The 12,795-nt window shown below is 43.2% G+C and overlaps 1 protein-coding gene across 1 annotated transcript in view; it reads left to right on the forward strand.

Annotated features, from left to right (window-relative positions):
- The first annotated feature begins 2,575 nt into the window (after positions 1-2,575).
- Positions 2,576-12,795, forward strand: part of trpc5a (transient receptor potential cation channel, subfamily C, member 5a) — a 137,996-nt gene continuing 127,776 nt past the window's right edge. The window contains exon 1 of the mRNA XM_051400051.1: positions 2,576-3,191. The gene's annotated coding sequence lies outside the window, so the exon portion shown is untranslated. The remainder of the gene's footprint in view (positions 3,192-12,795) is intronic.

The raw sequence follows: 12,795 nt of genomic DNA on the forward strand, positions 1-12,795 counted from the left end.
CAGGACTTCACAGTTCTTGTGTCTAAATGAATGATAAGAAGTTAAATCTTATCGAAATCTGATGCCGCGTGAGACTGAGATTGAGTTATGTTCTTTTAAAACAACATAACGTCATTGAGCTCAGTGGGATGAACATATGTTTACCAAATCTTTAAGTTTAAAGTGATGCTCAGACATTCATGGTCCCCATAGGACGAATCCTACAGACGTTAGGGATCCCTGACTGTTGGACTAGCGCCATCATCAGGCCAAAATTAGAATTTGTCCAATAATTTATGTCAAAATATCTGCAAAGCTACTGACATTGACGCTAATTGGTACAGAACTGACCACAAACGCAGATTAAAGACTGGCAAGTCCAGCTGCCTCACGCTCATTGCTCTATTCTACTTCTTGACGACTGATGGTGGCAATGTCCTAAGACACACTGCAATGCACCAACAAAAGTCAGCTAATAAAATGAGGAAAAAGACAACATTGAGCTATAATATGGATTTTAACAATAGAGGTTTCTGATTTATCCAACAAATCTGCTCTGCAAATGTTTAATAAGGAAGAAACAGCATTAAACACATTTAGGCTTCAAGGATGTGAGTCAAACAATGAGTGTGAACACTACTCTACATGGTACAGAACTTTCTTTCTCAGAAAACGTTGTTTCTGGTGTTTGTTTGAATATATTATTATATATTGGCTTTATATTCAAAGGTCAAGATGAGAGTTCAGATTTTATATCCAAATAATTAAACACATATAAAGGTTATATATACACAGTCTGCTTCTGCACTAGTGATGCAGCAACTGATAGCTGCTGGAGTAATTGTTCTCACTTTCTGCTCTTTGGACTCGCTGCTCTGCAGTGTTGCCCCCAAAGGGTTTCCTCATCTGTCAAGGTGAAGAAATATCAGCAACCTTTTCAAAGCACCTCAGATTTGTGGTAGAAGTGCTGTGAAAAGGCATGAGAATAGTAAACAAGTTATCAAATGAATGTGGAAACACAAGGAGCTGTAGGGGAGCAAAGAATGGTGAAAGCTTAAAAAAAAAATTGCATTAGTTGGGGGAGGCGTTTTCGTTTAAAGTTTCCTGTTTCCCCCTGTCCTGATTGCGTCTTCAAGTCTAAAACTAGTAAACTTCTGTCCGCCCGCCTGCTTCTTTAAAGTCCGGACACTGCTGCTCCACAACCTTCCCTTCATGAAGTACTTGAGGTCATCATTTACTTTCAGTGCAGGTCTAACTGGACCTTTGCTTCAAAGCCTCCTCAGCATTCAGGCTGCACCCTCCAATCTCCAGCTGGCCTGTGCACCTGGGACCCCCCCAGCAATGATTGACAGCTCTAATTAGGAAGACAGGCATAGATGAAAGTTTCTGAAACGCTGGTCAGAAACTTAATTAACACTTTGATAGAGAAACCTTTGAAGGGGTGTTAATATCAACAAAACTCTGATGGAGAATAATAACATATATTTTTTTATTGTACTTTATACAGCTGTTAATAGATGTTTTGGTGTCAGCAGTTTCCATGGCAATATGCTGTTAAATGGATCACTGAGGGTAATAGATTACATATAATAGATGACAGTAATTTGGATTTAAAAGAAAGTCTATGGCAGCGTTAACAGATCAATAGTCAAATTACTACTATTAGGAAAGGTACATATCAGCAAAGTGTAGAGAATTTCAAGTAAAAGCATTCATTATGCAGAATGGCCCCTGTCAGTGTTTTTACTGTTATTACTGCATTAAAGTATAAGCAATAAGCAATCAGATACTTCAGTAAAAAGCTCCAGTGTGTAACATTTAGGAGGATCTACTGGCAGAAATGGGATATAATATTCACAGGTACGTTTTCATTAGTGTATAATCACCTGAAATGAATCAGTCTTGTGTTTTTGTTACCTTAGAATGAGTCGTTTTTTATCTATAGAGGGAGAGGGGTCCTCTTCTACGGGGTACGCCAAACACCGGCTGTGGACAGATGGTTGAATCAAGGGGTTCTTACCAATCTTGCCATATGTGTCCCTAAATCCACTGGTCCTTTAGGTATTATGAGCAAAATGCACTTAAATAAACAAAATAAAAGCACCCATAAAGCATAAAAATAGCAAATAGTGAATGTGTCTTTTACTGTTGCTCATCATGAATGCATAAGTAGCATTTTGTTGTTGCAGTTAGTGGAGGTTTTAACTAATTTAACCCCTTTTTTTAACAATTGTAATATAGGCTACTGTTGCATTATATTTTGTAGGCTCATCGTATATTTTGTGTGTGAAATCTTAATCTTCAAACTAAGCTTAGAAATAAATGTAGCTTACTGGAGTGAAAAAAGCATGTAGTTGAGTAACCTAGTAGCCTATGCTTGCATCCTTCCACTGATTGAAACAATACAAATGCCCCATTTTATGAACTGAACCTCTTTTTAATGGAAAATGTTCATTTATAACTAATATATAAAACAAATAAATATAGAGGTGTAAAAAGTACACATATTCCCTCCTGAAATTTCACCATTAGTGGTCATTAAACTGTGAGAAAACGTGGAGAGAGAGAGAGAGAGAGAGAGAGAGAGAGAGAGAGAGAGAGAGGATATAGGCTTGTGGTCTCAAACCAGCAACGTCGCAGTTACTGGTGCGTACTCCAGGAACCAGGACGCCCTGCAGGGAGCGTCGCCGCCGCCACACGCCAACTCATGTTCCTCCATCACCTGTAGCTTCAGGACTGAGAGAGAGAGACAGAGAGAGAGAGAGAGAGAGAGAGAGAGCTTGTTTCCCTCCTCTCCTCTTTCCCGCCGCAGCAGAAACCCGCTCACACCAGGATGGGTCGCGCGGAGGAGCAGCAGCAGCAGCAGCAGAAGCGTCGCGAGCCGCTCCGTCTCCGTCCAAGTGGCGCGAGGAGAACGAGCTGATACCTCGGAGCTGAAGACGAATAAAGGAGGAGGAGGAGAAGAAGGAGAAGAAGACAAGAGGAAGGCGGAGGAGGAAATCCCGCGAGAAAAGAAGAGACAGACAGACAGAGATACGCGCAGAGAGCACACAGAAAGAGAGAGAGAGAGAGAGAGAGTGGGAAACCGCCGCACGTGAGGTGCGCGAGACCCCCGGGGAGAGGGGACTAATCGTTAATTTGGAGAGCAACGGTTGTTTTTATTTTTTATCTTTCCCAACACAGACGGAGCGAGAGGGTCTCCGAAAATAAAGGTAAGAAACACCCCGAACACCGACTGTTCTCTCTTTCTTTTTTTGGCTTTCAAATCCGGATTAAAACCCCGCACACGGCGGGAATTAACACCTGTAAGCATCTGTAATTGATTAATGAACTACAGCTGTGGCCGTTGAAATGTTGCCTCGGCTCTGCTACCTGTAGTCAATGTTAACCCCGGTTTCCCCCCAAAAAAACGAACCGTCGGCCATAATGTGGAGTATCAGTTTTTAACAGAGCAGAAACCGGATAATGAAGCTGTGTGAAGATTATTTTTAAGACTTTGGTGCGTTTTCTTCTGGTTTTGCCTCCAACTGAAATCTATTTCAAGTGCTTGTGACTGTTCGCACAGTCTCCCAGATGTGCTTTAACCCCTCAGGAGGCCGATTTATCTCTCTGAATGTTGTGTTTATTAGAAAAAAATGTGCCCTCCATCCCTCCCCCGTGATGTCCTGACTGTATTACACCTTCGTAGCACTTGGAGCTGGTTGCGCTGAACTGCTTCTACATGCTGATAATAAGCGATCTTGGATGCGCTGTTTACCCAGAATTCCTGCAGGATTCAGCCAACTCCAGATGTTTGATGTGGTTTGGTTGGGAATTTGAGACTAGTGTGGTGATGGGGTTTTTTTTTTTTTGTTGTTGCTGTGGATGTGTTGAAGCTGCTGCAGGTTGCATATGTGCTGTTGCAGAGAGAGAGAGAGAGAGAGAGAGAGAGAGAGAGAGAGGGTTTGGCTGGGAGATGCTTTGGGTGACTGGTGGGTGGTTTATGTATCCTGACTCTATTGACTAATGCTGGAAAGAGAGGGGGTGCAGAGAAAGTGCGTGCGAGCTTGTGTGTGTGTGTGTGTGTGTGTGTGTGTGTGTGTGTGTGTGAGTTAGAGAGAGAGAGAGAGAGAGAGAGAGAGAGGGGCGGGCTGCAGAGTTTGTGTGGGTCTCTGTAGGCTCTGTTCTCTGCGTTTTGCGTGCGCAGGAGATGGAGGTTGTGCGGGGTTTTTTTTTTTTTTGCGCGTGTGCGTGCATGTTTGCGCCAGTGCAGTTCTCCGGTGTGTGTGTGTGTGTGTGTGTGTGTGTGTGTGTGTGTGTGTGTGTGTGAGCGCGCATAAGAAAGGAAGAAACAAAAAGGAGAAAACGAAAGAGATGGATGGAGCTGCAGAATGTGTGTGTGTGTGTGTGTGTGTGTGTTTGTGTGTGCGTGCGTGCACGTCGGTGCGTGCGCGCGGGCCCACAGGGGTTTTTCCCCGCATATTAAACCCTTCGTCAGCCCTCCTAAGTGTTTCCCCTGTCCACCTGAAGGAAAGTACATCCTCCCTTTTAAATGTCAGCCAAAACATTAAGTTTCTGCTGCCGCAACACACACACACACACACACACACACACACACACACACACACACACACACAGGCAGAGCTCTACACAGATGGCAAACAGCAGATCTCCAATATGAGCATCCAGCAGTGGATGAACAATAATTGTGTCTAATTGTATCTTGAGATTTTAGTTAATTACAAAACGTGGACTCGCCAGTAGTTTCCTATTTAATTTGAGTTCTCTGCTTTTGGAACTGGACACTTTAATGTGAGACAGCGAGGGGACAGTAAAATAATTCTGGTCCTACTAATTATCACGAGTGATTACAATGACAACAGTTAGCAGAATAACAATCAGTTCTGGTGTGTGTTTAAAACATTACAGGTGAACTTTCTGTTGGGTTAAAGTGTTTATTTTATTTAATCATTAGTCGACAGATAATTAGTCAGCTGGTTCCAGCTTCTCCAATGTGAAGGTTTACTGCTTTATATCATTTTAAAACTGAATTTCTTTAAGTTTTGACCGTTAAAGACGTCACTTTGGACTTTCATCACTATTTTCTGACGTTATTTACACAAAAGAACTAATAGAAAAATCATCAGTAGATCTGTCGCCGATGAAAATAATGAAAATTTGGCTCTACTGCTTTGAGCCGGCACAAAAGACTGAATAATGAGAACACACATCAGATCATCACAACATGCAGTTCACCGCCGATGGGACCAGACCGGGAGTCAGGAGGTTCAACCACCTTCTTATTGTTTGACACCCAACATCTCCCAAGACATAAAATGTCAGTATGTTTCTTGTTTTTCAGCCGCGATGTTTGTTCTGATGGTGTTGATTGCGTAACAGATCACACTCCAGCGACCCCCCCCCGTCCCTCTTTCTCATCTTTTTTTTTCTGTGCTCCATCCAAACGTTACCTCAGCAGCTGCAGCGATGGATGAAATCTGCAGCTAGTGCCAAGCTGGGATGAGTTCTAATGTAGGCATGTTTGTGTGCCTTCCTCCTCCTAAAGCACACAGTGGATAATACGAGTTTATTTATGCCGGTATCATGTGAAACAACACAGCATTTGTTAAGCACATAAACAGTCGACACGAGGCTGAGCAGACTAAAGGATGAAAAGAGAGATAAAAGTGATGAAACAGAATAAAAGTGGAGAAAAAAGTAAAAGAGTAAAAGCACTTTGAGAGAGGGGGCTTTAACATGAATGTTTGTTTAAATAAAGGGATTAAACAGAAGACGGTGGCTTAGCTTGGTGGAGTGCAGAGAGGGAGCGAGAGTTTCACACTAAGAGGGGATGTAAGACAGGAGAGAAAAATGGATTTTTAAACGAGCTCTGCCTCAAAATAACAGCTTTTAAACTATCTTCAGCTAATCGAATGGTTCGGACTGGTTCCCAGTATCAGCCAATTCCCACCAGTTTGTGCCCTACAGTGGGAGAGACACAGTCCTCCCCAGAAATATGACTGTATTGGTCGTCTATGCAAGCAGCTTATTACGACCCGTGTTTACGTTTATTATTAGGCGGGAACAAAGGAGGAAGTCGGGTGAGGTCGGGGTGGAAAGTAGGGGTGTAAGAAAATATCGAAATCATAATATCACGATATTTTGTTTTGTGATATTGTCTCCATTCTCAGAAACACTGCACCCCGACATAAACCGAGGGTTATGATCTCGGATCTAACAAAGACTTTTTTGCTCTTCGGACAGTTTTCCTAAAATTAGATTTTAAATATCTCATATCAATATATATCGCCTTGCTTACAATATCACAATATATCTCAATACATTGAATCGTAACCCCTGTTTGGTGATACATATCCTTTCACCAGACTCTTGCTAATACACAGCTCCAGTGGATAGATGGGTCAAACACAGAACATTCACCCAGGAGACCGACATTTGTGTCCCGTGTGAAACCAAAGGTCAGCATTTTAATTAACGTAACATACGTAACTTCTGTAACGTGCTTATTTGAACAGAAACCATGACGACAAAGGTCCAGTACGCCTGCCTGTTGCTGGAACCCCCCCCCCATTGTCATATACAGTTTTGGGAGTCACTGATTCAGTATGAGGACGTGTTGGAGAGAGAGGGAGGGTGTCTCCACCTGTAGTCTGACTTTATCTTTACATCATTGCATCATTGAACACGATCAGCAGATGGCTGCAGCTTCACCGCCTGTCTGAAATATAGAGACATGAAATCAGAGCACCTGGAGCCCAGCATGTGTGTTTATTATTATTATTATATTAGTGTATGTGGTTATGGTATACTGTACACTCATATAACTGTTATAGAATGATTTCATATTAGAGTTTTCTGATCAACGCCTCATGGTTAACATGTGGTTAAAGGTTCCCTGTGGAGCTTTAAATCAAATCATATTTATAAAGCACATATAAAAACAACCCTTGTTGACCAAAGTGCTGTACGAACCAGAGACACTTTGCTCCATAGTGCTACTAGTGAACCCAACTCACTCAAGGTTAGAGAAAGGTGAGGGTCGTGCTTAAAAGGAGAACTACTCGTTGAGGTTGAGGGTGGATTTATTATTAAAGAAATCAACTCTGACTGAATAGGAAGAGTCAAAGTCCTCCCGAGGGGGTTTTGTTGAGCAATAGTAACATTCGGATACTCGATCGATGACTTCAAATATTTTAAAGTCCATAATGAAGATGTGAAGAATGCCGGTTTAAGAGCTTGTGACCTGGCCTATACTGTATGAACCAGTGTGTGGGATGTAGTGCCATCTAGCAGTGAAGTTGCAGATTGCAACCATTTGAATACAGCTCAGCCTTCCAAGCATTCAGAGAAACTTTACTCAACATGGGGCCATCATTTAGAAAAAGGCTTGAAACTCATTAGGAAACTGTTTACTGAGCTAATAAATCAAGTGAGAAGTAGGTTAATTTCTCCATAATATTCATAATACTCAGTAGGATTGGACTTCTATTATTGCCCCCCCCCGCTGGCCATTAAAAAGAATGCAGGTTTCAGTGTTGGCTTCACTCCACAGACCTGAAAGCTCTGTCCACTATATCCACTGTCTGTGGGGCTGTTTAGAGATGCTACAGTGGACATGTGATGAGTATTATTTAATAGTTTCATATATTATATAGAATAAAGAAGTCATATATTATTGGAAAAAGTAAGGGACAGATGAAAATAATGGTTTGTGTCTGTTTGAGCTTTATTACTGTGATTACTATCAGTGTTGGGTTGTGAGTTCAATGTGTGTGTATGTGTGATCAGCAGCAGCTTTTGGGCCGACGGAGAGAGAGAAAGTTTAAAATCCCTCTTCTTTTTTTCGGATTGTGATTTTGCTCTGACCTGTGTGGGTGAGGACTTTTTTGTTCTCACTATCACAAGCCTCTCTCTCTCTCTCTCTCTCTCTCTCTCTCTCTCTCTCTCTCTCTCTCTCTCTTTCCATCACTCCTCCCTTCCTCTCTCTCCCTCTTTCTTCCTCCTCCACTCATTTTTTTTTATTTTCCAGATAGATGGATGGATGGAGAGAGAGGTGCTTGGCTTGTGATTGTTTTGTGCAGCAGAGTGAAACGCAGGCAGTGCACTTCATCCCACTGTGGACGCTCTTCTCTTTATTATCCCTCCATCATTTCTCTCTCTTTTCCTACAGCTGTCCCTCTTTACCTCCGCAGAGTTTTTCTCTCCGCGTCTCCTACTCTTTCGCTCGTAGTTTCCTCCATTTATGTCTCATTTCCTCCTTTCTTTATTGTTCACGCCGTCTTTCTGCTCATCTCATCCTCTTCCTTTTCTAATTACTTTCTCCTTTCTTTCTTTCTTTCTCCTTCCTCTCTCCTTCCTCCCCTGCCCCTTCGTTCTCCTCTCATTGCTCCACTTGATGTCGAGTGTCTCGTCCTTCTCACGCAACCTCCTTTTCCTTCCTCTCGTCTCTCTCTGCTTGATTTTCTATTTCTGTTCTAATCCCACCTCTCGTAGCATCTCCTCCCTCCCTTCTTCTCCCTCCCTCCTCTACTTGCCTCCTCTAATCCTTCTTTACTCTTCTCTCCTCCTGTTGGAGCAATAACTCACAACTCATTTCTTTCTTTTTCACTCCTCCTCCTTTCCTTCATCTTCTGCTCTTATCTTCCTTTCTTTTATCATCTCTCCTCACCCCTCCTTCTCACCTCTTCTTACCATCCCTCATTCCTCTCCTTTTCTCTCCTTTGCGTCCTCTTTCCTCCCCTGTCCTCGTCTTTTCGCCACTTTGTCTACTCTCCTTTCTTGGTCCCTGCCAGACTCATCTCCTTTTTTCCTCTCCTCTCCTCTCTCTTCTCCAGTCTCCCTTTCTTTCCCGTTTCTCCTGTTGTTTAAACTATCCTCTCCTTCTCTCCTTTCATTATCTCCTGTCCTCCCCATGTCTTATCCCCTCTCCTCTCCTCTCCTCTCCTCTCCGTTTCTGGTGAATGTGAGCATGAGTGGTGGTGGTGGACGTGCGAGTGGCGCGGAGGTTTGAACTGGTTTTCTGCTTTTTTTGTTTTTTTTCTTGTTTCTCCAACTGTACATGCATTGATCAGGTAAGATTTATTGTTACTATTGGTGAGTTTTGGCTGAGTGATCAGAGTTTTAGCCAGGTGTTTTTCCGGGAGGAATGGCGTCCTCCCAGACGCCTCCTCCATCTATCCGGCAGGGAGTGCGGCTAGTCCCGCCGGATGGCTCCGTGACTGTTGAGGAGGTGCTGCTGTCTGTCGGTGAGCAGGTAGGACATGACCAGCTGTCTTACGCTTCCCGAATGAACAAAGCGGTGGTTGTCTTTCTGAAAAACGAGCCACTTGTTCATCAGCTGATTGAGAGTGTTTATCAGGGACTTATTTGTGCAGGTCTCCCCGCTGTCAGCACCCTCCACCAGTGTTGCAGGACAGGATGAAGTCTGTTGTCAGGTCTCATATGAAGGCAGTGTTTCCGCTAGGATTTTTTTTTAGCAGTGGGGGCAGGCCCGTCTGAACACCGGCGGGCTGCTGCTCCAAAATCAACATAGAGGAAACACTGGAAGGAGAAGACATGGAATTTGAGTCTGAGTCAGACACAGCATCCATTGGTGACTTTTCCAACAGGAACACTGATCTCTACTCTTTAGAGGAGATCCATAACTTTCTGGATGAAACATTCAAAAAATCTGTTAAAGTGAGTGACTACTTTGGTGACACTGATAAATTCATCCAATCTGTTGGGGTATTAAAAAAAAACTGGTGGGTTTTGACCTCTTGGGTGAAAAGAAACGTTACCGTCTCAAGAAACACTTAACAACTCTGAGAAAGGTAAAGAGAGGTACAACTGCTAGAAAAGCCAAAAAGTAGAAAGATCATGCATTATCACATGGTGGTTTCATTTCTTTACTGTTCTTTGCTGGTTTCAGCTTGTCTCTTTCTCTTTTTTGACCTCTCTATGCCAAACATCAAAATAGGGTCTCTGAACATTAATGGAGGGAGGGACAGACATAAGAGGGCTCTAATTTCTGAGGTCTCTACTCAAAAAAAGGTGGATGTGTTGTTTTTGCAAGAAACACATACAATTCCAAAGGATGAGATAGATTGGGGCTTATGGTGGGAAGGCTCATGTTACCTCAGCCATGGTACTAATACCAGTGCAGGGGTTGCTGTCTTGTTTAAAGGACCAGCAAACACAACTATTTTATCTTCTACTGAAGTGGTGAAGGGTCAGTTATTGATTGTTAGAGCAGAAATAGAGAGCTCTGTGTTCTATTTTGTTAATGTATACGCCCCAAATCAAGAAAGAGAGAGAGTAGCGTTTTTTAACCTGCTAAAAAATTAACTGAAGAAGTATCATCAGGACCAGTTCATCATGGGTGGGGATTTTAACTGTACATTTAGATTTAACTGTAGATAGGATGAGTGAGGAACCATACCCGCAGTCAGCACAGAGCCTCTGCAGTACCATCACACATCTGGACTTATTAGACACATGGAGAGTTAAACATCCACAGTCTCGACTATACACATGGGTGAGGGTGAACAATAACAGGGTAATCGCAGCTAGACTAGACAGGATTTATGTTTCCAAGACTAGTGCAGAGCAGGATAATTCCAGTCGGCTTTACTGATCACCATTTTGTAAGCACAGACTTGATCATTTCACCAGGTGAAAGAGTTAAATCCTACTGGTGTTTTAACAATAAACTCCTGCAGGAGTTTCTAGCTTTTTTGGCAGAAGTGGAAAATTAAAAGAGCTGATTTTAGCTCTTTGAAGATGTGGTGGGGAGAATGGCAAGGCACAAATTCGTGTTTTTTGCCAGCAGTATACTTCCCATTCCACTGCTAGGATCAGAGCAGTTGTTCAGGAACTTGAAACAAACATTAAGAACATTGAGGAGGGTTTACATAGGGTTCCTGATCCCACTGTGGGTCATCTGCTGCAGGAGAAGAGGTTGGCTTTGAGCTTTTTCTTGCAAGAGAGGGTGAAGGGAGCTCTTGACAGGTCTCGCTTCCTCCAGTTAAAAGACATGGATGGCCCGAGCTCTTTCTTCTTCAATTTGAAGAGGTCTGTGGCAAAGAGGAAACAGATGATTTGCCTTCATCTTCCAGGGGGCAGAGTGACCACTAGTCCTGGTGAAATGAGGAATCATGCGATGGACTTCTATGCTAACCTCTTTGGGGTAGAACAGTGTAGCATGGATTGCCGTGAGGAGCTCCTGGAAGGGCTTCCACAGCTCAGCCCAGGAGAGAAAGCTGGTTTGGACTGTGAGCTGACTCTAGCTGAATTGACAGTTGCTGTCAAAAAGATGACGTCAGGACGGGCACCAGGGATTGATGGTCTCTCAACTGATTTTTATAAACACTTTTGGAGTATTCTTGGACCTGATTTACATCTTGTGCTGCTGGAGTGCTTTAGAACAGGATCCCTTCCTGTTTCCTGTGAACGAGCAGTGCTTTCCCTGCTGCCTAAGACAGGAGACCTGGCTTTACTCAAAAACTGGAGGCCAGTCTCTCTTCTTTGTACGGATTATAAGGTTCTCTTCAGAACCTTATCTAACAGACTGAAGGGTATACAGTGGGGAGAACAAGTATTTGATACACTGCCGATTTTGCAGGTTTTCCCACATACAAAGCATGTAGAGGTCTGTAATTTTTATCATAGGTACTCTTCAACTGTAAGTGACGGAATCTAAAACAAAAATCCAGAAGTAATTAATTTGCATTTCATTGTATGACATAAGTATTTGATACATCAGAAAAACAGAACTTAATATTTGGTACGGAAACCTTTGTTTGCAATTACAGAGATCAGACGTTTCCTGTAGTTCTCGACCAGGTTTGCACACTGCAGCAGGGATTTTGGCCCGCTCCTATATACAGATCTTCTCCAGATCCTTCAGGTTTTGGGGTTGTTGCTGGGCAATACGGACTTTCAGCTCCCTCCAAAGATTTTTTATTGGGTTCAGGTCTGGAGACTGGCTAGGCCACTCCAGGACCTTGAGATGCTTCTCTGGAGCCCCTCCGTAGTTGCCCTGGCTGTGTGTTTCGGGTCTTTTGAAACCCAGCCACGACCCACTCAATCTCTACGAGGAAGGAGGTGTGGCCAAGATCCATCACCTCCCCAAACGGTGGCCTGTCCCCTTTGGGTTGTACTCATCCTTCTTCTTCCTCCAAACACGGCGAGTGGAGTTTAGACAAAAAACCCTTTTTTGTCTCATCAGACCACATGACCTTCTCCCAGTCATCCTCTTCACAGATGGTCATTGGAAAAGGGGCCTGGACATGCTTTGATCAGGGGGACATGGTGTGGCAGGATTTTTATCCATGGGGTAGTGTGTTACTAATGGTTTTCTTTGAGTCTGTGATCCCAGCTCTCTTCAGGTTGGAGTCTGTTTGATTGAGTGTATGGACAGGTGTCTTTTATCAGATTGACCGTCATCTTGAACTTCTTCCATTTTCTAATAATTGCACCAACAGTTGTTGCCTTCTCACCAAGCTGCTTGCCTATTGTCCTGTAGCCCATCCCAGCCTTGCACAGGTCTACAATTTTGTCCCTGATGTCCTTACACAGCTCTCTGGTCTTGGCCATTGTGGAGAGGTTGGAGTCTGTTTGATTGAGTGTGTAGACAGGTGTCTTTTATACAGGTAACGAGTTCAAACAGGTGCAGTTAATACAGGTAATGAGTGGAGAACAGGAAGGCTTCTTATAGAAAAACTAACAGGTCTGTGAGAGCCGGAATTCTTAGTGGCTGGTTGGTGATCAAATACGTATGTCATGCAATAAAATGCAAATTCATTATTTCAAAATCATACAATGTGATTTTCTGGA

Source organism: Dicentrarchus labrax, unplaced genomic scaffold (genome assembly GCF_905237075.1).
Source record: "Dicentrarchus labrax unplaced genomic scaffold, dlabrax2021, whole genome shotgun sequence".
Classification (NCBI taxonomy): Eukaryota; Metazoa; Chordata; class Actinopteri; family Moronidae; genus Dicentrarchus; species Dicentrarchus labrax.